At 44.5% G+C, this 25,001-nt stretch overlaps 2 non-coding genes across 2 annotated transcripts; one reads left to right on the top strand and one right to left on the bottom strand.

Annotated features, from left to right (window-relative positions):
• The first annotated feature begins 4,567 nt into the window (after positions 1-4,567).
• LOC148161969 (U1 spliceosomal RNA) lies at positions 4,568-4,730 on the top strand. The gene has a single exon (XR_015767243.1). It is a non-coding gene; the product is annotated as a U1 spliceosomal RNA (small nuclear RNA).
• Positions 4,731-16,984: 12,254 nt separating this feature from the next.
• Positions 16,985-17,197, bottom strand: LOC148161968 (small nucleolar RNA U3). The gene has a single exon (XR_015767253.1). It is a non-coding gene; the product is annotated as a small nucleolar RNA U3 (small nucleolar RNA).
• Positions 17,198-25,001: the final 7,804 nt, after the last annotated feature.

Here is a 25,001-nt window from a genome sequence, read left to right as displayed (position 1 = left end):
AGCAGCTGCTAACAGCACGTTCCTGATGCTCACTCGTGACAGGTTCCAGTGGTGTCCTCCCCATGGGCGGTGGAGCACTGGCCTCTCAGCAGGGCCTCCCAGGCAAGGAGATCAGCCTGTGCTGCCTCTGAAATTCCACTATCTCAAAGGCAGCTTCTCCCCCTTGGGGTGTATTTCAATATGAAAAGCACAAAACAAAAACAAAACCATCACCACTATCTGTATTCTAGCCTGTCAGCTGTGAGGAATCTAGATCATTTGCATAGTTTCCAAGCTCTAATTTCAGAAAACAGTCATTTCAGAAACAAGACTCCATGGAAGTGCTCGACTTCCGGAAAGTTTCCTACAGCCTACGATGCTATTCATTTCTTCATCAATTTCTTTGTTTGCCTAAGAGTAGCCTGAAAATTGTATAGTGCTTATTATAAATCACAAACCATCATCTCCATTTTTGCTAGGTTTGATGTAGAAAAATATTGAAATTTAAAATACAAAAATCCAATAAAAACCAGAATTTTTTTTTAAAGGATTTTTTCCCTCAGGGCAAACAGGTAAAAATTGGCTGGTAACTATACTCCTTACTAATAGACAGTGTCCAATTTGAATTTAAGATAATAACCATCCAGAAATAAATCATTATAAATACATTCAGAGTTCACATTCCAGATTCACTGGAATACCAAAAGATTTTGAATAAATTTTTCTGTGGGAGTCTGTTGCTTATGGGACTAAAATAAAAATTTGTAAGATTTAAAAGAACAGGAAGATTTAAAAGAACAGAAAAGTTATAAAAGGCTAAATATATTGGTCCACAATTTGACATTTATGAAACATACCAGCTAGTATTACATTGCAGTCAATTTGTCCATCAATGGTATTACTCTGATAATTATTAAAATCTGTTCCAGGTATATATATTGAAAATATTTTCTTTTGCATTCTTGAAGATAGGTACAGTACTTTGGAGAAATTGTACTAAACCTTTCAGTATGTTTGTATGTACATATATACACAAGTGTGTGTATCTTGATCTGTAGCTCTACATGCGTTTTATATGCAGCCACAGACAGACACACACACACACACACACACACACACACACACACACAGGTGGTTGGGAACCTGTGAGTATGTCATCACAAGCACACATCTGGGAAACGTCAGCACTGCCAGATACTGGTCAGATCCTTCTTCACTCATCACTGGCTGCACTTGTTCCCCTCACTTGACCTTGATTACATAAACAGTTTGATATTGTCTCTGACCCTACACGGGACTCATCTAGACATCAGCAGCCGACGTCCCTCGGACGGAACCCTTCTTACGCATTGTTTCTAGTTCTTTCTGAGTTTCATCCTCCATTCTCCTAATGTCTTCCATTGTCAGATCATTCCACTTGTCAATCCAACAAAAAAGCTGGCGATGAACTTTGTAAATATCCTTTTCTCTTGCTTCTGAATGAAGTTTTCCTTTGCTTTGCAGTCCCCACCACTTGAATTTGATGGTCACCAGCTTGTAGGCACACATCTGAGGACAGTCAGAGTTGTTTGCCAGCTCCTTCTTCCAGTTGGGTCCCAAAGGCCCTCTCTTGGTCTTGACTGACTGGAATAATGCTGGGTCTTCATCAGCTTTGTAGTCTGCTGGTTCAACTTGACTTCGATCTGCAATATCTATGCGGACAATTTCAACAGTTTTCCATGTGTTCGGATCTAAACCGTGTACATTTTCTAATGTTCCCAAGTCTGGTTTGTGCCATGTTTCAATTTTAATGAAGAAATCATCTTTCATATATACATTCGTTACAACTGAGGCATAATGGTTTGTTCTACAGTAGGGGTATGCGTTCCAGGCTTTCTCGTGAAACACCAAGGAGCCCTCCGGAGCAATCATCCTGACGAATGCAGGAACTTTGCTCCTGAACAGAACATGGCAAAACCACACAGAATTCCTTAATCAGCACCATCTTCCTGGAACCCCCTCACAGCTACCGCCACTATCACCACCACCGCCGCTGCTACCGCCCCTCACGGCGCCTCTATACACAGGTTTTTGATCTTGAGAGTCACCATCCTTACTCCGCATTGGTCAAGGGTCAACCTGTATCTCTATTTACAGAGGACATGCTCCTAAAGATAGAAAAACCTCAAATCATCCACACACAAAAATATTAGAGTCCATAGACTCATTCCGTAAAGTTGCAGGGTACCATATATACAAAATCAGTTGTGTTTCTATGCACTAGCAATGAACAATCTGAGAAGGAAATTTAGAAAGCAATTCTATTTACAATGGCACACAACACAGTAAAAGTGTCAGGTGTAAATTCATTCAAGGAGAGCAAGACTTGTTCACTGAAAAGCATAAGAAGCAATGGTTCTGCGAGAGATGAAAGACCAAATGGGGGAAAAAAAACAACTGTATGCATGCATTGGAAGATTTAATATAGTTCATATGGCAATACTACGCAAATAGATCTACAGAGTCAATACAATTCTATCAAAAATTTTTCTTCTGCATTTTCTAAATTCTGTCAATACCTTGTAGTATATTTCCTTTCAGACGTTGTAGTTTTCATCTCTTAAAGATAGAGAGGGTGTTGTTTATATTTTCTAATTCTCGGTTTAACATTTACAACTGATGGAAAACTTATACTAAAAGCTTTCATATCCTTCTCTGGCGGTTCTCACATGTGTCAGCTCTGGATTATTTTCCGATGACGGATCTGGCTCCTGATTAGGGGTCATTTTGCCTGGGAGAGCTCCAGGCCCTGTTCCCTCTACTGCTTTCAAATGATTGCCCCCTGACTTGCTGGCCTTTCCTCCCATGGAGGCCCTGAGCAGGACCTCACTGCAAGCCACACCAGGGACCCTGCACAGCTCTGGTTAGGTGACTTTCCTCAGACCAGCTGGTTTGTCCCACATCACCTTTCCCTTTTATTCCCCAGGAATCCCAATTTGGCTGGTAAAATACCTGGCGCTTTCTATTTTTTAGGTTAAGCAGGCAGTGTGTCTCTTTGCCTGTTCCAGCTCCTAGAGGCCCCTCCTCCATGCTCAGCCCCAGCCCCAGCCCCAGCAGGCAGAGTCCTCCTCACACAGCCTCCTTCTGACCTCTTCTCTGCCTCTTTGTGTTTTAAGACCCCCTTGTCATTGCAGGGCGCCGCCTGGATAATCCAGGATCATCTCCCCATCTCAAGGTCCTTAACATAAGCACCTGTGCAGGGTCCCTTTTGCTGCAGGATGGAACATGTGCACAGGTTCCTGGCATTAGTCTGGGCAGCTCCTAGGGAGGGGGCATTATTCTACCCAGCAGCACACTATTGATCTCAGGTGACAACTAAAGTTGGACGCCCCCTCTCCACCCTCCAATCTTTTCTAATTTAAACATTCCGGGAAAAGTAAACCGCTACCTCAAGGCGCAATCAAGACAAGGCAAATCAGAACCCTAGGGCGCTCCATCCATGACCATACAATTGCCCAAATCTCTTCAAAGTAGTCTGTTTAGTTTTCCAGACCTGGCTATTTTCCCTCCAAAGGCCGACCTGACTGCAGAAATCCCCTCCAGGGGGAAGCGCCCAGCGGTGGAGGGAGGGCAGGCGGTGGCAGAGTGGGGAGCCTGGGACCCCACTAACCCCCTGCTGAGAACTCTGAGCCTGGTCTAAGGGAGCAGAAGCAGTGGTCCCCTTTGGCCCTGCCCTCAACAGCGGGATCCTTGGGCGCCTCCCCGCGCGGCCACGAGGGGGCGCGCCGTCCCTGTCCTAGGAGCCCGCCTGGGGAAGAAGCAGGCCCTGGGATGTGTTCAGCGTGTGGAGTGTTGTGGGCTGGTGTCAGCCCGAGGGCCCAGGGGTTGCGGACTTTTGGTCCTCCCCTCCCCCCCGCAGTGTCCAGGCCTGGGGGAGGCTGTGGGGACTGGTTTGAACTGTACAGGTGCAGCCATGGCACTCGGTGTCCTCCAACCAGGGTCTGAAGAGAAAGAGAGAGAGAGCTAGAGAGAGCAAGAGACAGAGTTGTATCTGCTCTTCGTGGGCTGTTGGAAAGTCCTCCCTCATGTTTCTCTCTGGCTGGCACAGCCTTCCCTGGGCTGGGTGGGGGGGTTGTGTAGGGTTTGGGGGGCCATAGCTGCAGGGAGAGGAAAGAGTGGTAACCAATTCAGGAGACAGAGGAGACTGGGCAGGTGAGGAAGGAAGCCAGGGCACGGGAAGGGCGAAGGGGAAGGGGGACTGGAGGAGGAGAAGGAGGAACACCAGTACTGAAATCCAAGTTGGGAGGGGAGCTGGGGGGCCGGGAGATGGGGTGGGGTTGGGGACTGAGGCGAAGCCCTTGACTTCAGGGACTGGGCTTGTGTGATGCAAACCAGGCAACACGGCGGTGGGGTTCTGCAACTTAGAATTCGCGGGGCTGAGGAGGTAGCAGCGCTGTTGCGTCCATCCTATTCGGAAGCGTCGTGTGGAGGGTGAGGATGCTTGCGACAGGAGTGGGTGCCGAGGGTGTTGGGGTGCGCCTAGGCGAGTGAGCCTGTGTGTCCGGTGGAAGGCGGGTGAGACTGGTGTGGGGCGGAGGCGGAGCGAGTCACACTTACCCGGCAGGGGAGACGCCGGGATCAAGCAGGTGGTTTTCCCAGGGGAGGCCCTTCCATCATACCAGGGACATGCTGACCCCCGCGATTTCCCCGAGTATGGACAACTCCTCTGCATTATTTGTGGCAGTGGCAGTGGGGGGCTGCTTTTGCTCTTTCACCTGTTGTTGGTTGTTTAAGAATAGCCTTTGTTTTCTTATTCATTTTTCTGTTTGTTTGTTTTGTCTTTTCCATGACTTTGGCTGATGACATGGGCTGAAGAGGAAGCTCACTCAGGGGACACCAGGACCCTGAATAAAACACCTCTGCTTTTAAGGGCTGCTTTCTTGAGAATCTGGGTTTGGCTGTTTCTCAATCAAAAGCATGCAGGACAGTTTCTGTCCACTGGTCATACATCCCACCTTGGCTGTCGGGGTTTTTTCTGTTTTTCGCAGAGCAATTTCTCTGCTTATATTTCAGTATGTGGTTTGCAGTCCCTGATCCAGCAAAGGTGCTTTCTTTTCATTCCCCAGGGAACAGGGGTTTGCATCCCTTCTCCTTCCTCCCTCCCCTCCCCACCTATCCCCCCAGGCACCCTGCAAAGCCTCACCCAATCCCCAGACTCCGTATCCTTGATTAGGCCACTTGGTAGCCTAGCTAGTATAGCCTTGCTCCAGAGGACCCTTCCGAGACTAGAGAGGGTCCGGCTTGATGTACTGTTTATTTATTGTAAGTTTATTTGTTGAAGTAATCCCTACACCCAAAGTAGGGATAGGGCTCATGAAGCCAGATGGAGACTCCCCTGCTCTCCTGACTGAGCCAGCCAGATGCCCCCTGACAGGCTTTTAAAGAGGCACCTCTGTCTACTCACAAAGAACCCGCTGGGTTTGGCACCACAGACCTTTCCCAAACAGCAGGTTAGCTCTAGGACAAAGGGCCGTGGGCCTTCTGCAGCTCTTGGGCTCAAGCCAAAACTGTCCCTACTGATGTACCTGCATTGCTTTGTCAAACTGAGCTTGAAGGGGTTTCTGGCTTCAGGCTTTCACCAGAGCTGGTGTTTTTTTCTCTACTCCCTAAAGGCCTCTATTCAGAATCTACAACTGAGGGTCTTCCAACTTTCATTTTCACTTAGGGGAGCCACACCAACTGGGACTCAGCAACGGGTTACTCTTCTGCCAGAAACAATTAAACAAAAGAGCAACAGCGTCACACAAGATGCGCGAAGTGGAGATTTCCAAGATCCTGGGCATCAGGCAAAGGGGACAGCCATCCCGGACACATGGCAACACAATGGTGAGCAGAGCCCTAGAGCTGCTCAGAGGTACTGGCTCTAGAGAGTTTCCAAGCAAGGCACTGGGGGGAGGGGAACTTAAATAGGAGCCCCATGGAGCTCCTGGAATTGAGGACACTGATCTGAGAGAACCCAGGACTGAGTCTCAGGGAGGACAGAGCTGCAGGAAGTCACCTAGCCAGAGCTGTGGAGGGGCCCTGGGGAGGCATGGACAGCAAGTCAGGGGGTAATCCTTTGCACAGGGCCTGGTGCTCACACGGTGCTGGGAATAGTGCCTGTGTCCAACAGATAGACTAAGCAAAAGTAACCCTCTTAATTTGTGACGAATAGGGTGGAAGACAGGGGGAGGGCTTGCTACAGTACCTGGAACTCATGGTGAGTCCTCCACGGAGCCCTGCTCTGGGCCACTGAACTATGCATTGAAGCAACAGCAGAAATGTTTCCAAGTAAATTCAGTGCATCCCTGAACAAAGCTCAATATTATAGAAAACACAAAAATATCCAGCAAACAGCAAGGTAACATTCACAGTGTCTGGCGTTCCATCCAACAGTTTGAGGTATGCAGACAAAGGGGGGAAATGAGCCCTCCTGAAGAGATGGATCACTCATCTGAAAATGACCCAGAGCTGACAGCAAGATGGGAATCACCAGAGCACAAGAAAGCATTTGTTCTAACTGCATCCCATTGGTGAAAACATTCAGCAGATACATGGAAAATGTTAAAAAAAAAAAAAAAAAGGACCCAATCTCACATGAAGAGATGAAAACCACAATGTCTGAAAGGAAATGTACTGCAAGGGGCTGATGGTGATTAGGGAAGGCAGAAGAAAAACGTTCAATAGGAATCCAAAAGAATCTGCAGATCCTGCTGTTGCCTTCTGAACCACCTTAACCATTCCAATCCATGAACACAGGATGTCTTTCCACTTGTTGAGGTCTTCCTTAATCTCTTGCAGCAATATTGTGTAGTTTTCAGTGTACAGGTTTTGTGCCTCCTTGACTCAATTATTCTTCGATACCATTCGGGTGGGTGCTGTTGTCCATGGAATCGTTTTCTTAATTGACTTTCCCGGTGTCCATTCCTAGGTTATAGAAACACCTGATTTGTCTGCCTTGTACGCTGCAACTCTGCTGAAATAGGTTATGGACTCTAATAGTCGTGGTTTCTGTGTGTGTGTATTTGGTATTTTTCTGTATACAGGAGTATGTCATTTGCAAATCCAGATACAAATTGTCCCTTGAAGAACCTGGGGGTTAGGGGTACAGAGTCCCACAATTGAAAATCTTTGTATAACATTTGAGTCCCAGAAAACATAGCTACTAATAGCCTACTGAAGTCTTACAGATAACAAAAATGGTTGATTAATACATATTTTGTGTGTTACTTGAATTATGTACTTTATTCTTTTGATACAGTGAGTTAGAGTGAAAATATCATTGAGAAAATCATAAGGAAGAGAAAATGTATTTCTACATTTGTACTAGACTGTATTTGTAAAAAAAAAAAAATAATCAACCCATGAGTGGACCGACATTGTTCACTAAAATTCAAAGCCATGTTGTTCCCCAGTCAACTATAGTTTTATTGCTTCGTGTTCAAATGTTTTCCCCTCACCTTCAGGTTTTTAAACAATTGAGTCATAACTGATTCCCCATGTGAGATCAGTTTCACATGGCAACACAGGGATTGGACGACTCTATAAATTATGTTAGGCTGACTACTAGCGTAGCTACCCTCTTTCACCTCGCAGAGCTGTTACTGCACCACCGACTACATAATATGAGATCTGTCCTCTAACATTGTTTTTAAATCTTCACTGTGGATGATGTTTTGACAGAGTATAGGTTTCTATGCCCTCCCCTCCCCCCACCACTACCATGGGCCGCCTTTGGACTTTCCAGAGAGGAGCAGTGACATGTAGGAAGTCCCTATTTTAGGCCACTGCAGCCCCTGATCTTGGACCAGGATGCTCAGCCAGGGCCAGGGAAATATGGATTAGCAGGAACCCTTCTTTGCAAGCCCAGCTCCAATGTGAAGGACCAGAGTGCCTCTTCTAGCCTCCTGCAGGGATGGTTCAGCACCCAGGAGCTGGCCCTACATAGAGGGCCAGAAAAGGGCAGATTCCCCTAAACGCAGACCAAGTGTTCCATTTCGACTCAGAAGAAGGTGAATAGCAGCACAGGTTCTTTTCCCTATGCTGAGCTTCCACGGGGGGAGCCTCAGTGCCACTGCAGGAGGGAGCATCAAAGGGAACCTTTGGATGTTAACCTAAAGCTTAGTGCTTAGAGCCCACCCAGGGGACCAAGCCTACCTAAGATCCATCCAGATCTTGCCAGCAGCTTCCATGGGTCCTGCAGCCTTCACTTCCTCTAGGAATCTCCAGCCAGCTGGTGCCCTATCTTTGCTTGCTTCCCCCTGGTGTCCTTGGGCCACCTGAAGGTCTGTTCCCTTAAGTAGTCTGCCGCCTGGTGGATTCCAGGGGAACTGCCAGGGCCTGAGGCTGAAGGCACAGGCACTGAACCCCTGACTCCAGCTGGGAGGTCAGAAACCAGGCTCTGAGCCACCACCTGCTGGGACTCCAGGATGTGGCCCCTCACCAGGCAGTGTTTGCCTGGGGACCCCAGGACCCACTGATGTGCGAAGGTCACCTTCTTTCTTTTTTTTTTAGGTGAAATTGACATAGAATAAATTTCACCCATTGTCAACAATGACAGAGTTGTTCAGCTAGTGCCCTAGTTTGTTTCAGAGGCTTCCTTCACCTTCCCACACTCCCTCCAGCCCCTCTGCAGACAGTCTCCGCTCCCTCCTCCAGCCCCAAGCAGCACTGATTTGCTCTCTGTCTCTGTGCATTGCTCCTTTCTGCACATTTTACATAAGCCGAATGAGACGGTCTGTAGTTCTTGGTGACTGGCTTCTTTCACTTAGCATCCTTTTGAGGTTCCTCCCTGCTGTAGCTTGGATCAGATTTCTGTGCCTTTTGTTGCGGAATAGATGCCATGGTACACATAGGAAACATTTGGTTTGTCCATTCACCAGCCGATGGCCCTTTGTGTTGCTGTCAGTTTTTGCCCATTGTGAATAACGCTGCCCAGAACATTTCTGACCGAGACTTGAGCGGACATATGTTTTTATTCTCTCAGATAGATTCCTAGTTGTGGAATGGCTGGGTCCTATGGCAAGCTTGTGCTGAGCTCTTAAGAACTCTCAAAGTGGCTTCTGCAGGAGCTGTTATATTTTACGTTGCGACCAGCAATATAGGAGGGTCCAGTTTCTGCTCATCCTCAGCAACACTTGGTATCGTCTTTGGGACGTAAGCGCACTAGTTGGTGTAAAATGGTACCTGGTTTTCCTTGCATTTCTTTGAGAACTAATAACATATTACTAATAACATTGAATACCTTTTTATGTGTCTCCTTTGGTACATGTGTATTCGACTCTTATACTGGCTTAAACGAGTGTGTTGCTTCTGCCCATTGAGTGAGTTCAAAGTCCTCTTGTCTCTCGTGAACGTGAGTCCCCATTGGGTATTTAATCCACAAATATTTTCTCCTAATCAGTGGCTTCTCTGTTCCTTTTCTCAGTGGCAATGTTTGATGCAAAAAACTTCTTCATCTTCAATTTTCTCTTACGTATCGTGCTCTTGCCGTAGTGACTTAGAACTCTTTGCTTACTGTGAATTCCTGACCATTTTCTCCCATGTAGTCCTCTTGCACAATAGTTTTGGCTCTTATACTTAGATCTGTGACCATTTTGAGTTCATTGCTGTGTAAGTTGTGATTTCCAGCAACAGCTGTGGGGGAGCTTTGTCCTGACAGGTTTAGGAGAGCCTAGGGGACACTTGTGTTTCAGAGTTAGTCTCCCCTGGACCAGGAATGGAGATTTCACCCTGCTGCACCTGTTAGTGAAAGGCTGAGTGCCTTTGGGGAGGGGAGATACAAGGGGCTGTGGTCATATACGGCACGTCCTCCCCGTTCTCTGGGACTGGGTACAAAGGAGCTCCAGGAGCCCCAGGGCAGTCCTGCTCACAGGTGCCTTTAGAGGCAGAAACACACTGAGAGCAGGAGAGCATAACACAGAAAAGACCCCAGGGATCCCAGCGGATCTGGGTTGGGATCCTAGAGGGTCTTCTATGGATGGGCACATTTTCCATGTATATGCCCTTCTATGGGTGGGTGGGAAAGAGGACTCGCACACAGTCGGAACTCAGGAAACATGCCCAGAAGGAGTGGAGCGGATTGAAGGCATGTCCCACAGTTTGCAGTATTTTTCCAACATGAAAATCATGGTATTTGCCTGCATCAAAGGTGCTGGGGGGACGCATGCTGCCTCGGTCAGTAGAGCGTGCAACTTTCATCTCAGGGTCATGCATTAGAGTCCCACGTAGGTGATGGAGCCTAGCTGAAATTTAAAAAAAATAATAATAAATAGAAAACGAAGAGGTGCATGCTTCAGGAATCAGAATTACTCCCCCTAAGGTAAGGAGGGGGCATCTACCTTGGTCCTTGCAGTTCAAGAGCCATTCTGAGCACTACAGAATCCTAAATGTAGATTAACCTAGAGAACCTACACTTTTAATATTTGTTGGGTTTCCCCTGTGTGGTTAGAGGTCCACTGGCAGACAAAAGTTGACATGCTGAGCACAGAAGCGGACCAAGAAACAGACTGTTACCTGGATGCACCACATTATTCTCCGTCCTCACTGCAGTCTCCCTGGAAATGGGAATGGGCAATCGAAATGCCTGGTATTCAACACAGGTTAAGAAAAAATGGAAAGTTTGGGTTAACAGTTTAAATTATTGTGTCCTCAGATTGACTTTGATGGCAAGTGGAGACTCTGTTGCACGTCTTCTAGGTTCTGCAGGTGGAAATGAGGGGCTAAGGGACAAACTAATTATACAACTCAGAATAACTTTGGTAACTTAGTATCTTCACACTTGACACAGTTTTCTTTCATTTTGTCTGATCCCATAGTCTCATGCTTGAGTCTAAACACATTTGTACAAGGAAGGTGATATCAATACCACACCTAAAATCTGTACCGCTAAATGTTGTAGTGCTTATTCCTAATGGTACTTTAGGCTTGTTTCTAACTGCCTGTAGCTACGTTTCGGCTGACTCTCAAGGCAGCCCATTCTAACCATGTGCGCACTTCTCTTTGGCCCCACCACCAGGTGAAGCAGTGCATCTGAGCTGTCTCCATCGCTGGGGGAAGGATGTAGGTCAGATAGGTAATAAAGAGAAAGGGGGACTGGGGTGCAGCAAAAAGAAAGCATACTTATGTGTGGGTTGATTCCAGAGAGGACCATTGCATTTCTTTTTAAAATTTTTTAATTTACTTATTTGAGAGAGAGTACTTGAGATATCAGGAGCGGTGGTGGGGGTAGTGGAAGAGGAACAGAGAGAAGCTGACTCACCACTGAACAGGGAGCTGGACATACGGGCTTATCCCAGGACCCCGGGATTCTGACCTGAGCCAAAGACTGACACTTAAACAACTGAGCCACCCAGGTGCGTTTTAAAATAATTTTTAAACTAATCTGGTCCACTTAACATAGGCATTGTATTAGTTTCACATAAGGTCATGGGATTTATTTTGTATTTCTTTTTTAAATATTATTTATTTATTTAGAGCAGGGGTGATGGGCAGACGGAGAGGAAGAAAGAATCCCAAGCTGACTGCACTGAGCATGAAGACTAAACTGGGGCTCAATCGCATGACCCTGAGATCATGACCTGAGCTGAAATCAAGAGTCAGACGCTGAACCGAGAGAGCCACCTTGGTATTTCTAAGAATGATATGTTTAGCCTTCTCTCTGAAATAGGCACTGAGTAATGAGCAAGGCGGAGAGAAACCATAGTACCCATAGGCGCCAAGGTCAGATTGCCCAAAATGTACCACAATGGCATATTTGGGGGAAACAGAATGCCACAACGACCACTGGTGCATGTTCATTCAGACTCCAAGATCTCTGAGAAAACTCGAGATTGCAGGGTTAAAAATAACCTGAAAGGATCAGAGTGAAATGCCCTTGGGATGTGTGTGGTCTGATCTAAAGTACACAGCAGAAGATGTTTTGTAGATAGGAAGCCAGCTGTAAACAGCACACTGTGCATTCCCTTTTTTGTTTTTTTTATCCTGTGTTAAAGACCGAGTACAATGCTGTTTACAATTAATTGATCACAGCCAGTTGCAGATTTCTTTATTCCTTCTCCACTGCCATTGCTTCACTTGACTAACCCTGTGTACGTGGAAGATGCGCCTTGCTAAGCCCCTGCTGTAAATCATTATAGTACTATATCACTGTAGAAGGTATATTAGATTATGGAAAATAAACCTCAGGACCTCGGGCTGTTTGCTTGGGGTCCCCTGTGCCTCGCTATACTGTCGTCTCTTTTTCTTTTTTTAAAAGATTTTATTTATTTATTTGAGAGAGAGAATGAGATAGAGAGAGAGAGAGCATGAGGGGGGGAGGGTCAGAGGGAGAAGCAGACTCCCTGCTGAGCAGGGAGCCCGATGCGGGACTCGATCCCTGGAATCCAGGATCATGACCTGAGCGGAAGGCAGCCGCTTAACCAACTGAGCCACCCAGGCGCCGCGGTAGTCTCTTTTTCTCAGTTCCTTCGCCACCCCAGGTCCCCGACTCTCTGAGGTCGACAATATTGATTATTTTGAATTGAAGCTACCCAAAAAGAAACTGGTACCAGGACACTCAAACCCTCCTCTGTCTCCCTGAAAGCAGGAAACCAATCTCCCATATGAAAAAGGCACCCCCTGTACTAAGAAGTAAAAAGACATCCTTCTCACCAGGGTTTCTAAATTCGGTCTAGACACTCTCTAAATTAAAACTCCCCCAAATCCCTGAGAAATGTATTTTCTCCTTGTCTAAAATGCATAAAAACTGTCTGCCTTAATACTTTATATTTTCTTTAAGGGTCTCCATTTCAATATCCGTTCTCCATGCGTATTCAATGTCTCAGTGAAACTTAATTCTTACTTAAGCTGGGAGACCAGGACAGGTAACAGAGGAACTTCTCCTTCCCTGCATACCTTTTTTGTGATCCTAATATCTTAGCCAATGATTTGTAAAGGAAAGAAGTAACAGAATTATATACCTGGGAAAAAGATTTGTCCCCAGGAAGGAATTTCTGGTATTTTTAACAGTGGAAATATCTACATTTGATCCAAAGTCTCCTAAAAAGTATTTATTTTTAAGTTGAACTTCTAATTTAAGTGTCCCCTGAAATTCAGATGTGCCTTCCCAGAGGGTACGTTAGGAGACTCCACAGGGAAGCTCGCAGCCAAGTCCTGTGTGGGGGCCGTGCTGCCATCAAGTGCTGAAGGAGTTTGGGAAAATCTCTTCATCTCTCTGCGCTCAGCTTCCTCATGTGTAAGATAAGGTTGTTATTCAAATTCTCCACGGTCCCTTCCTGCTCAGTTTCTCTGAGTGCACAAGGGTCTGCGGTGCCTTTGAAGCAGCCCTGGGGACTGCAGCTGAGACCTGACTTGGTCCCTTCACTGTGTGTCTCTTGCAGGAGCCTGAGCTGAGCCCACACTGAAAACAGAGAACAGAGGGAGCATTTGGGAGACAGAAAATCAGCAGGTTTGGAGGATGAGAATAACGCAAAGAAGGACAAGGCAATGGTGGAGCAGGTGGTTGCCCAAAGGAGGTAAGAAGAAGGACAAGTTGGGTCCAGAAAAATCAGGGGAAACTGAGGAATGCATACAGCGGCATCCAACTCTGCAAGGAGCAGCCTGAGCTGAGCAAGGAGAACGAGGAGAGTAACTTCGTCCACGGTGAACCTGTGCACCTCCCGAGGAGCCCCACAGAATGGATCGGGGTTGGTTTGTACTGCAGGGAAGCACCAGTTCCAAGAGGAGGAGGAGGAGGAGGGGCACCTGGGTGGCTACATCTTTAAGCGTCTGCCTTCAGCTCAGGTCATAATCTAAGGGTCCTGGGATCGAGCCCCGCATGGGGCTCTCTGCTCGGCGGGAAGCCTGCTTCTCCCTCTCCCGCTCCCCCTGCTTGTGTTCCCTCTCTCGCTATGTCTCTCTCTGTCAAATAAATAAAGAAAATCTTAAAAAAAAAAAAAAGAGGTGGACGATGTGACCATGAGGTTCTGCCCCAGACCCCTAGCTTTGACCTTGGAGCTCCCTCACGGTCGATGTTCTCCAAGTAAGTGTGGGCTTAGAGGGATCAGTGATGTTTGGATAAAGGTTGGACTTGTCCATTCTTACCACAAAGAGTTCTACCCTAAGGTCAGGAAGGGCCAGGTTAGGAGACCCTTGCCTCTGAGGCAGTGATACCAATTATATTCTTCTGAATTTATGGTTGTCAAAGACTTTACACACCTTTGTCTTGACCGTGTGTTGAGTGTTTCATTTTCCTTAGTCTCTGTTATGAACTTGGAATTCTGACATCAATAAGATTTCACAGAGGAGGTCAAAGCAGTGAGAGGAAGAATGCAAACAAAATCTTGTAGCTCAGCGCCCCTGGGTGGCTCAGTTCATCGAGAGCCTGCCTTCAGCTCAGGTCATGATCCCAGGCTCCAGGGATCAAGCCCCATTGAGGGGGGTGGCTCCCTGCTCAGCAGTGGAGTCTGCTTCCCCCTGTCCCTTCCCCAGCTGTTCTCTATCTTTCTCTCTGTCTCTCTCTCACTCTTGCTTTCTCCCTCACGCTGTCTCTCAAATAAATATATAAAATCATTTTAAAAACTGTTGTAGCTGTCCTAACCTGGGGTATGGTGGCAGTGCAGAGGATGGAGGGGGGAGGGGGCTAGGCCGAAGACATCTCTTCCTACTGAGAGAACCATTGAGAGGAATCCAAGAGGACAGTCCCTCTTCACCAGAGCTCACCACAGGGGAGTGTCATGGGGCATTGAGAGTGTAGGGCAGGCTCCTCTGGAAGGAAGGGTATTTGTTGCCTCCTGGAAGAAAGCAGAGAGCATTCGTGCATGTATTTGGGACAGGAATGTAGTTGAGATTAGAAATTTGCCACCCCCTTTATCAGATCCATGAAGGAGTGTCTCTGAGAGCTTCCTCAGTGCTTGGTTTGGTCCTAGGAGTCATGAGTACAGAGATGAGTAAAACATTATCCCAATTGTCGTGGGGCTCTCAGTCTAGTAACCAGAAGTCATGAAAAGTGTAGTGGTGGTGGATTCCTTGGAGGAAGTGGCCAGTGCTGCCTGGGGATGGCCTGGTCTCCCTCCGTGTTTTCCAACAGCTGGATGACCTGTCCTGACCCAGGGACCCTGGGCCTCAACTCAATTTCAGCCTCTCAGGACACAGCCAACACCTAGGTTCCATGTAAACCCAAAGCAGTCAACACTATGAAGGTCTGCAGAGGAAACTGCTGGTATCAGTAGCTCCCCACTTTGTCTTGGCCAACTGGAAAATAGAGGCGAGTTCATTAAGTCTTGTAGGGTCATCCTTGCCCTAATGATCAGGGATTAGTCTTTCTCTCTGTTAAGTGAAATACTTTCTAGCTTCAGTATTCTCTCTCCACTTAAAAACTTTGGAACTATTGGCTAAAGTATAGATCAAGTAGCTACAGTGAAAAAGGGGTAAAGCAACTTCCAAGCTGCAGTGAGAATGCGCAGAAACTCTTATACTGAATAATAATCGGACAAATCACTTTTAAATTGCACAAAAGGTTTATACAGTAATTCTGGAATAGACAATGTAAGTCTGTCGCTTTCTCCTTCTTCTTAACATTGCTTTGATAATTTAAGATCATTTCCATTTCCATATAAACATTTGGATCAGCTTAGAAATACTTACTAAAATGTCTGCTAGAAGGTTGATTGGCATTGTATTAGATCTTTTGATCAATTTGGGAAGAATTGTCCTCTAACCATAATGAGTCTTCCAATCCACCACAAATTTTATCTCCCCATGTATTTAGTTCTTTAATTTCTGGAAGTAGTGCTCTGCAGTTTTCAGTGTAATGTTCTGACACATATTGTGTCTGATAAGACAATGCAATAGGAAAACTGGTCAAAAGACTTGAAGAAGAAATGCTTCACAAAAGAAGATACACAAATGGCCAAAAAGCACTTGAAAAGATGCTCCACTTGAAACCATTGAAAAGCATGAAGTTGAACATAAATCAAAAGGGATTCACTAATGTCTCTGCAAGGCTCCATCTTAAACTAAGTAACCTTTTCCTTCTCTTCTGCAAACCTCTGCTCCTCCCTTCTAAGCCTTTTGTTTCAGGAGCCTGGTACCACCCTAAAGACAGGATGAAGGAGGCTGGCAGCATGCACACAATTTCTGTCAAAATAAAACACCCCCCCGCCCCTTCCTTCAGGGGGAGGGGACTTACAGTTTTTGAGGGCCTTGGCCTGTTCTAGCCCCCTGTGCCCCGAAAAGCAATAAAGCTATTGTTCCTCAATATTCCAAACTCTGTCTTCGTCTTATATTTTGGCTCTGAAGCACAGAGGTCAGTTTTCGACGGTACACTCAGCCATTGGGAAGATAAATTAATACTACAGTGAGTTACCATTACACAACCATCCCCGTGGCTAAAATTACGAAGACCGAAAACATATGTGGTGAGGATGTAAAGTAACTAGACGTTTCATACACTTGTGGGAATGAAAAATGGTCCAACCACCGAGAAAAGCTGAACCACAGATAAACATTTACCAATCACGTGAACGGCCATTCCTCTCCTAAGGATTTACACAATATGGCCACACAGCAAACTGCACATGAATATTCATCATAGCTTTATTCCCCATGGCCAAACCCAGGAAACTGCATAGATGGCCATGAATAGGTGAATGTACAGACCAAATATATCCATACAGAGGAATACTCCTTAGCAATGAAAAATTCTGAACTGGTGATCCATTAGTAATATGGATAGATATAAGAATCCTTAGGCTGCACGGAGGAATGTAGGCATAAAAGAGTTCCATTTCCATAACGTGGTTAAAAATCAAGCCGTCTTTGATGCCAGTGGTTGCCTGGGGCTGAGGGTGAAGGCAGTGAGAGACTTCAATGGATCCACCCAAGGGAAGCTGTGAGGTAGAAGAAATGCCCTGTGTCCTGAATGGAGCAGTAGTGTCAATTGTATGTACATCTGTGAAAATGCATTTAGTTGTACAGTTTATCTTTTTTAATTTTTATTTGTTGAGAAAGCACTCACACTGCATCCTCTCTCTCTTACCCTCCAAAGGAGGAGAAGAACGATCATCAGTGGCAATGGGCAGCTGTGGAAACAACACCTAAAATCACGTTCATGCTCAGGAGAGAACAATGTGCCTCCTCCTTGAGGTTTCAGGTCCTCTACACGTTCAGAGAAAATTCTCTAGTAACAAACTGTAGAAATGAACTGGAGGGTATTATGCTAAGTGAAATTAAGTCAATCAGAGAAAGACATGTATCCTATGACCTCACTGATAGGAGGGATTCTTAATCTTAGGAAACAAATTGAGGGTTGCTGGAGTGGTGGGGGTGGGAGGGATGGGGTGCCTGGGTGATGGGCATTGGGGAGGGTATGTGCTATGGTGAGCGCTGTGAATTGTGTAAGACTGATGAATCACAGACCTGTACCTCTGAAACAAATAATATATTATATGTTTAAAAAAAGAGAGAGAGAGAGAAGCTAGTAGGAAGGGAAAAATGAAGGGGAGGAAATCGGAGGGGGAGATAAGCCATGAGAGAAGATGGACTCTGAGAAACAAACTGAGGGTTCTAGAGGGGAGGGGTGGGGGGATGGGTTACCTGGTGATGGGTATTAAAGAGGGCACATTCTGCATGGAGCACTGGGTGTTATGCACAAACAATGAATCATGGAACTCTACATGAAAAACTAATGATGTAATGTATGTTGATTAACATAACAATAAAAAATTTTAAAAAATAATAAAAAAGAGAGAGAGAAGCTAGTAGGAAGGGAAAAATGAAGGGGAGGAAATCAGAGGGGGAGACGAACCATGAGAGACGATGGACTCTGAGAAACAAACAGAGGGTTCTAGAGGGGAGGGGGTGGGGGGATGGGTTAGCCTGGTGGTGGGTATTAAAGAGGGCAGCATTGAAGGGAGCACTGGCTGTTATAGGCAAACAATGAATCATGGAACACTACATCAAAAACTATTGATGTAATGTATGGTGATTAACATAACATAATAAAATAAAATTAAAAGAAAGAAAGAAAGAAATGATCTCTGAAAGTACAGCCTTAATTGTACACTTTAAAGGGATGCCGTCTACTGTACCTAAATTATACCTCAGCAACATTCATGTAATAATCTACTATATTTCTCTATACTAGCAGTGAGCATTTAGAAAATGAAATTTTTAAAAAAAGGAAATGAAATTCAATAAACAGAGTGGAGATTCATGTCCACCTTCATTAAATGTATGAGAACACATGTAACAAAGATGCCTGAAAACTCTTGCTGAAATAAATTAAAGGATACTAAATAATTAGGAAAAAATATATCACATTCATGGACTAGACCACTCAAATTTGTTGGAACATCAAATCAGCATTATTCTGATTCATACTGGAGAAGGCAATTTGGGGGCAAATTTACAAGCTAATTCTCAAATGTATTTGGAAATCAACATACCTAAATAGCCAAGACAACCTTGAAGAATTAAATTGGAGAAATTTACTAAATTTTAAACCTCACCGTAAAGCTACAGTAATTAAGGTGCTCTTAATGGTGTAAGTAACACAATGTAAATATATCAATGTGAGAGAGCAGAGAGTAATAAAATTTCCTGATACGCATATACATTTTTAAAATTTTTCTTTTAATTTTACTTCTTTTCAATTATTTTCTTTTTAAGTAATCTCTGCATCCCACATGGCGCTCAAACTCAAAAAAAAAATAAAAGGTTGTGAGTTTTACCTGAGCACTGATTAGTACAGCTGCATGGGACAGGGAATCTTTACCAGGAGAGAGTGTCATGACAAAGGAAATTTTGATAAAGGGTTATATACCAAAATATATTTTTTACATAAAAAGTGACAAATTTTTATACAAAAGACATTGTAGAAAGTCACTGCATTTCCCGGTCTTAAATTTCTAGTACATGTAGGGCTGTATGGCTTTAATGTTATGGGAACCAGGGAAGTGTCTTCCTTTTTCTTATCTTTTCCAGAATGCTCCTTTTGGGTTCTTTTCTTTCATAAAGCAGATGTCCAATGTGTGCTTGGGGTGAAATAGAGCCCATGCATTGAGGTTTTGTGGATTCATTTTGACCTTGGTAAATGTGAAAGCATCGCTTCCTTGGGAGCCCAGGGGCAGGACCCACAAACATTAAAGGTGGACAATTGCCTTTATCAGTGCTACAGCGACCTCCTAAGTCTCTGGCTCCTAAGATCTAGGGGGGAACCTGTGCTGAAGAAGTGAAGAGGTGCTTCAGGGCACCACTTCCCCTGCCTGCCTGTTTCTCTCTCCTCAACCTCAGCTTCTATGCCACTGAACACCACTGCACACATCTACTGTGGACATCATCCATCATTGACCCATGACCTCGAACTGCCCATGTTTGCTTCCAGGAATACAACCACAGGTCAATGGCATGAGGTCAACTCAAAGAAATCTAGCAAGCCATGGTCCACCTTTTTAAAATTGTTCCAAATTTTTAAAAAATATTTTTCCAGTATAGTTAACATACAGTTCCATGAGTTTCCAGTATATAACATGGTGATTGAACATTTCCATACATTGCCCAGTGCTCATTACCACAAGTACACTTCTTAATCCCCATCACCTCACCCATCCCCCAAGCCCCCCTACCCTCGGCAACCATCAGTTAGTTCTCTATAGTTAAGGGTCTCTTTCCTGGTTTGTCTCTCTCCCTTTTCTATTTCCTTTGCTTACATGTTTTGTTTCTTAAATTCCACATAGGAGTGAGATCATGGGGTATTTATCTTTCTCTCACTGACTTATTTCACTTAGCAGAATACACTCTGGCTCCATCTGTGTCCTTGCTAATGGCAAGATTTCATTCTTTTTTTTGGCTGAATAATATTCCATGGTATAAATAGATAGATAGATAGATAGATAGATAGATAGATAGATAGACAGATAGATATAGATATGTGTGTGTGTATATATATATATATATATATATACACACACACACACAACGTTGTCTTTATCATTCATCTGTTGATGGACGTCTGGGCTCTTTCCATAATTTGGCTATGCTGCTGTACAAAGGGCCCATGTATTCCTGCAAATTAGTGTTTCTGTATTTTGGGGATAAATATCCAGTGGTAGGATTAATGGATCTTAATCGTTCCTTTTTGAGGACCCTCCATACTGCTTTCCACAATGGCTACACCAGTTTGTATTCCCACCAATACTGTAAGAGGGTTCCTTTTCCTCCACATCCTTGCCCACACTTGTTGTTTCTTGTGTTTTTGATTTTAGCCATTCTGACAGGTGTGAGGTCATAGCTCGTTGGTTCTTTTTTTCTATTTCCTGATTTTACCTATTTATTTGAGAATGAAGGAGAGCACAAGTGGGGGGAGGCGGAGAGGGAGAAGCAGGCTCCCCACTGAGCAGGTAGCCCGATGTGGGACTAGATCCCAGGACCCCAAGGTCACCACCCGAGCCAAAGGCAGACGGGTAACGGACCGAGCCACCCTGGTGCCCTATCCAATTGTTTCGATTTGCATTTTCCTGATGAGGAGTGTTGTCGAGCATCTCTTCATGTGTCTGTTGGCCATCTGGATGTCTTCTTTGGAGTAATGTCTGTTCATTTCTTCTGCCTCTTTTTAAATTGGATTATTTGTGGCTTTTGGTGTTGAGTTGTATAAGCTCTTTATATATGTTGGATACTAACCATTCATTGGATATGTCATTTGCAAATATCTTCTCCCATTCAGTACGTTCCCTTCTACTTTGGTTGATTGTCATAAAATGGCTCTTTATCTCTCTTCTGTTAAATATGAGGGTGAACCAAATAAACACAATATGGCATCGAGGTTACAATCTTTCCAAACTTAGTGGTCACTATATATATTATGCATCTTACTAATGCACAAATTAATCCTTTGACAATTTCAAAAGATCTCTTGTGAGAGGTGAATGAATCCATAAGTGACATGTAATGTGGTGTTCAGTGACATTACAAAAACAACAAAGAAAACAGTTCACACATAGTGGAGGAGTCTGGGACATAGGGATGTCAATATCAGTTTAATGAAAAGCCACAAATGGTGTCCCAGTAAGGCATAAGACGTCTCATAACATAGGTGTACAGCCAGAAGAATATTGAGAGTCAGGACAAAACATTTTGAAAAATTAGTATTTTATTCACTTAGTTTAATACTCTGCCTCTTGCCCTATACTTTTTATGGATAGAGAAAAAAAAAATAAAGAAGACCCAAAGAGGAACATCATGACAGTCTGGAATTGGCAGTGTATGTGAGTGTATGTGAATGTATGAATATATATGAATACAAATAAGCCATTTTCCAGCTCTGTCCACTGGAAATGCCTAAAAATAAACCAATTGCAATGAGTGCCCGAGGAGACACATTTTGATCTGGGAGTATGGTTTCCCAGGAAACAAAACCACAGATTCTTAGAGAAATGACCGAGACCAGGCCAGACGCAACAAATCTTCTATATGAGACACAAACACCTCATCATACTGATATTAGGAAAGTTCTCAAAACTATGAGGGTCTTATCAAAAGGATATGAAAGCCAACCTGAAATCACTTTCACTGCTAAAAGAGAGGATAAATGGAGCACTCATAAGTCCATAATACAGTGGTTTGAAACACTTCGATATGACTGAAGCCTTGCTTTCATATTAACACAGTAATAAAAGAAAATGAAGAGGAAAAGAACGGAACTTACAGGTTCCCGTTAGAGATGCTAGGGGACCAGAGTTTTCCTTACAAAATGTACCGCCAGGTATATAGTATTGGGGGGAAATTTCTTTTCCTGCAGGTGTTCATACAAGGCTTCTAGGATCCAAACCATGATGATGAAGGATCATCATTTTGCTCCACAGAATCAATGGATGGATGGGCCTTGAACATAAGGGGACCTGAGGTGCTTCCTGATGGAAGCGCACACAGCACTTGAGAGGAAGTCTTGCCAACAATTCAAACCTGAAACTGATCAGTTTCTACGTCTGCCAGGTCCGACAGAGCAGTCGTTCCGATAATATTTGGAATGCAGTTAGCAGGACCTCTTTCCTTAGAAATGCATTTTAATTATATTTCATTTACAGCTCCCTTAAATGTAAACTTAAAACCTGAAGAAATACAGACGATTTTTCTATTAATCGCATCTTTATTACTCTGGCAGAATTCGGTTTCCCTTAATGTGAAGCATTAAGCGGCAAGATGCAAGATTATTTTGGATTGTTGTGCGCTTATACTTTTTACTTTTCAACGTTCCTGCCAGAAAATGTTAAATTCCATGTGTGGCTTGCCTTTTCTTTGTAATAGCACTGTTCTCCACGAACAGTGGAGATTCCACCACGAAGTAAGAGGAAGTATGATGGACTGTGTTAAAGTATATCTGGCTATAATGCATTCCGTGGCCATGCTCCCCCACAAACACCTCAGTATTTTCAAAAATGATTAACAAAAAAGGAGAGAACAAGAGCTGGAGAGGGCGAAGCAGAGAGTGAGAGCCAGAGGGAGGGGGAGGGAACGAGGGAGGAGGAAGGAAAGGGAGAAACTGAGAAGAAATCTACACATTGCTAGGAGGCTTGAATACAGGTCCTACTCATGGGAGCGTGTGCATTTTATTTGGATCCTGATACAGAGAAAACAACTTAAAAACAACAATGGGAAATTTGAACACTATGTATTTTACATTACATATTTTAAATTAATTTATGAATATTTACAAGGTTATGATGATAATACTTTAAAAGGGTTCTCATTTAGGGAAACATACAGATACAACTGCAAATGAAATATGGTGTCTGCGATTTGCTTTAAATAATAAAGGACAGGGGCGCCTGGGTGGCTCAGATGGTTAAGCGTCTGCCTTCGGCTCAGGTCATGATCCCAGAGTCACGGGATCGAGCCCCACATCGGGTTCCTGGCTCAGCGAGGAGCCTGCGTCTCCCTCTGCCTCTCTCCCTGCTCATGCTTTCTCTCTCTCTCTATCTCTGTGTCTCAAATGAATAAATAAAATCTTAGAAAAAAAAAAAGAAAGAAACCCCAACCTTTAAAAAAATAATAATACAGGACAAAGTAAGTGGATGGGATTGTATTAAAACAAGGTCAGCCCTAAGTTGATAACTGTTGAACCTGGCTGATGAGGACGGGGATGTTCTGTTCTACAATTCTGTCTACGTGTGTGTGCTACTGACAGTCTGCATCTAGAAAAGAGAGATAAAGAGTACCAGTCCACTGAGAATAATGGCAGCTGAATCTCTCAACACATGACTTTAAAGGGTTAGGGATTAACCTAGAGAGTCAGTAACACAGCTCATAACCCTGTCCCCGAACAGCCAGGGGCCAGAGAGAAGTGTGGACTCCAGATGGTTAGTACTTAGCCGGGTCTGGGAGCCAGAGACAGCAGGGCAGTCAGCACAGACCAGGCAGGCACTTAGAGGAGAGGACTTCAGGGAGGGCTTCTCAGCGGGGAACACAGGTGAATGATGGCAGAAAGAGAGTGGGAAGAGCTCAGAGGGTGCCTGAGACCTGCTGACTCCAGCTTCGGCTACTTGGATCTGAAGGAAGGGGCTGCATGGTGTGCAGGACAGAGGTGGCCCTCGGGGGAGGGCCAGACCTGGATGAAAGTAGTGTCCTTTGGAGGCTTGTGGTAAAGACAATGAAGCCACTGGTAGAAATGAAAGGACATACTGGAAGCAAACAGGATCCCGGAGCAGAAGACAAATGGCCCCATCCCCAGCTATTTACATCTATTAGAACAATTACACCAAAGAGAGGGATCCAGACCTCAGGAATCCACAAAGCTACTCAGAGCACTCATTCCTTCCTACATGGAACTTTTGTTTCTCATTCCAGCAAACCCAGGTGTGTTAAAGGGAAAATGATAGAGCAGACCGGTGTTCCAAGGTGACAGAAGAAAACAAACAAGCAGAAATAGAGAGTCAAACATTTCAGCTCAGTAAAGATCCCCCCTGAAATCAATCACAAAACATAGGAAAACTAAAATGGTTAAAATGACACCCCGACCTGAATGAAATGTGCGAACAAGCATTTGTAGCCGTGAAAAGGTAAAAGTTCCCTTAAACACACGACTCCAAAGAGAAGTGGGCAAGAAACAAGAAATGGGAAACGAGAATTGTCAAAACTGGGAAAAAATTGAAGAAAATTTCTCGGGAAAGAGGCTGATCCACAAGATTCATAAGGGCAACATTGGTGCAAAATTAGAGTGGACTTTGAATACTGAAAAGAAAGCAGCCAAGAGAACAGAAAATGAACAGAAGATAGTGAGACAGGATCAGAGAGAAAGTCCTGGATGCCTGCGGGAGACGGAAACAAAGGAGTCAACAATAAGACCTATCCTCATAGAACTAATAGATATTATTTTATTTATTTTATTGTTTTTTAAAGATATTTTTTAAGATTTTATTGATTTATTTGACAGAGAGAGAATGAGAGAGAGAGAGCATGAGAGGGACGAGGGTCAGAGGGAGAAGCAGACTCCCTACTGAGCAGGGAGCCCGATGCGGGACTCGAACCCGGGACTCCAGGATCATGACCTGAGCTGAAGGCAGTTGCTTAACCAACTGAGCCACCCAGGCACCCCAGAACTAATAGATTTTAAAGAAAAAGAAGAAATCTCCTCTGAAGCTACAGACTTGCCCCCCGCCAACCACCAAAAAACCCCAATTTATATCCACTGGAAAGAAAAACAGTTTACATTCTATATCCCAATCAAACATACAAAACAAGGCAATATATATATTTTTCTTTTAAAATTTTGTATTTAAATTCCATTTAATTACCATATACTGTATTATTAGTTTCAGAGGTAGAATTCAGTGATTCAGGGCACCTGGGTGGCTCAGTCAGTCTGCCTTGGGCTCAGGTCATCCTGGGATCAAGGCTCATATCCGGCTCCCTGCTCCACAAAGAGTCTGCTTCTCCCTCTCCCTCTACCCCCTCACCTGCTTGTGTTCTCACTCTCTCATGCTCTCTTTCTCAAATAAAGAAATAATTTACAAAAGAATTCCGTGATTTGT

This window comes from Eumetopias jubatus, unplaced genomic scaffold, assembly GCF_037043125.1.
Source record: "Eumetopias jubatus isolate StellerSeaLion01/CBP00866 unplaced genomic scaffold, mEumJub1_p1.0 scaffold_32, whole genome shotgun sequence".
NCBI classification, from domain to species: Eukaryota; Metazoa; Chordata; class Mammalia; order Carnivora; family Otariidae; genus Eumetopias; species Eumetopias jubatus.
The sequence above is the reverse complement of the archived record's forward strand: the minus strand, read 5'-3'. Positions and strand labels throughout refer to the sequence as shown.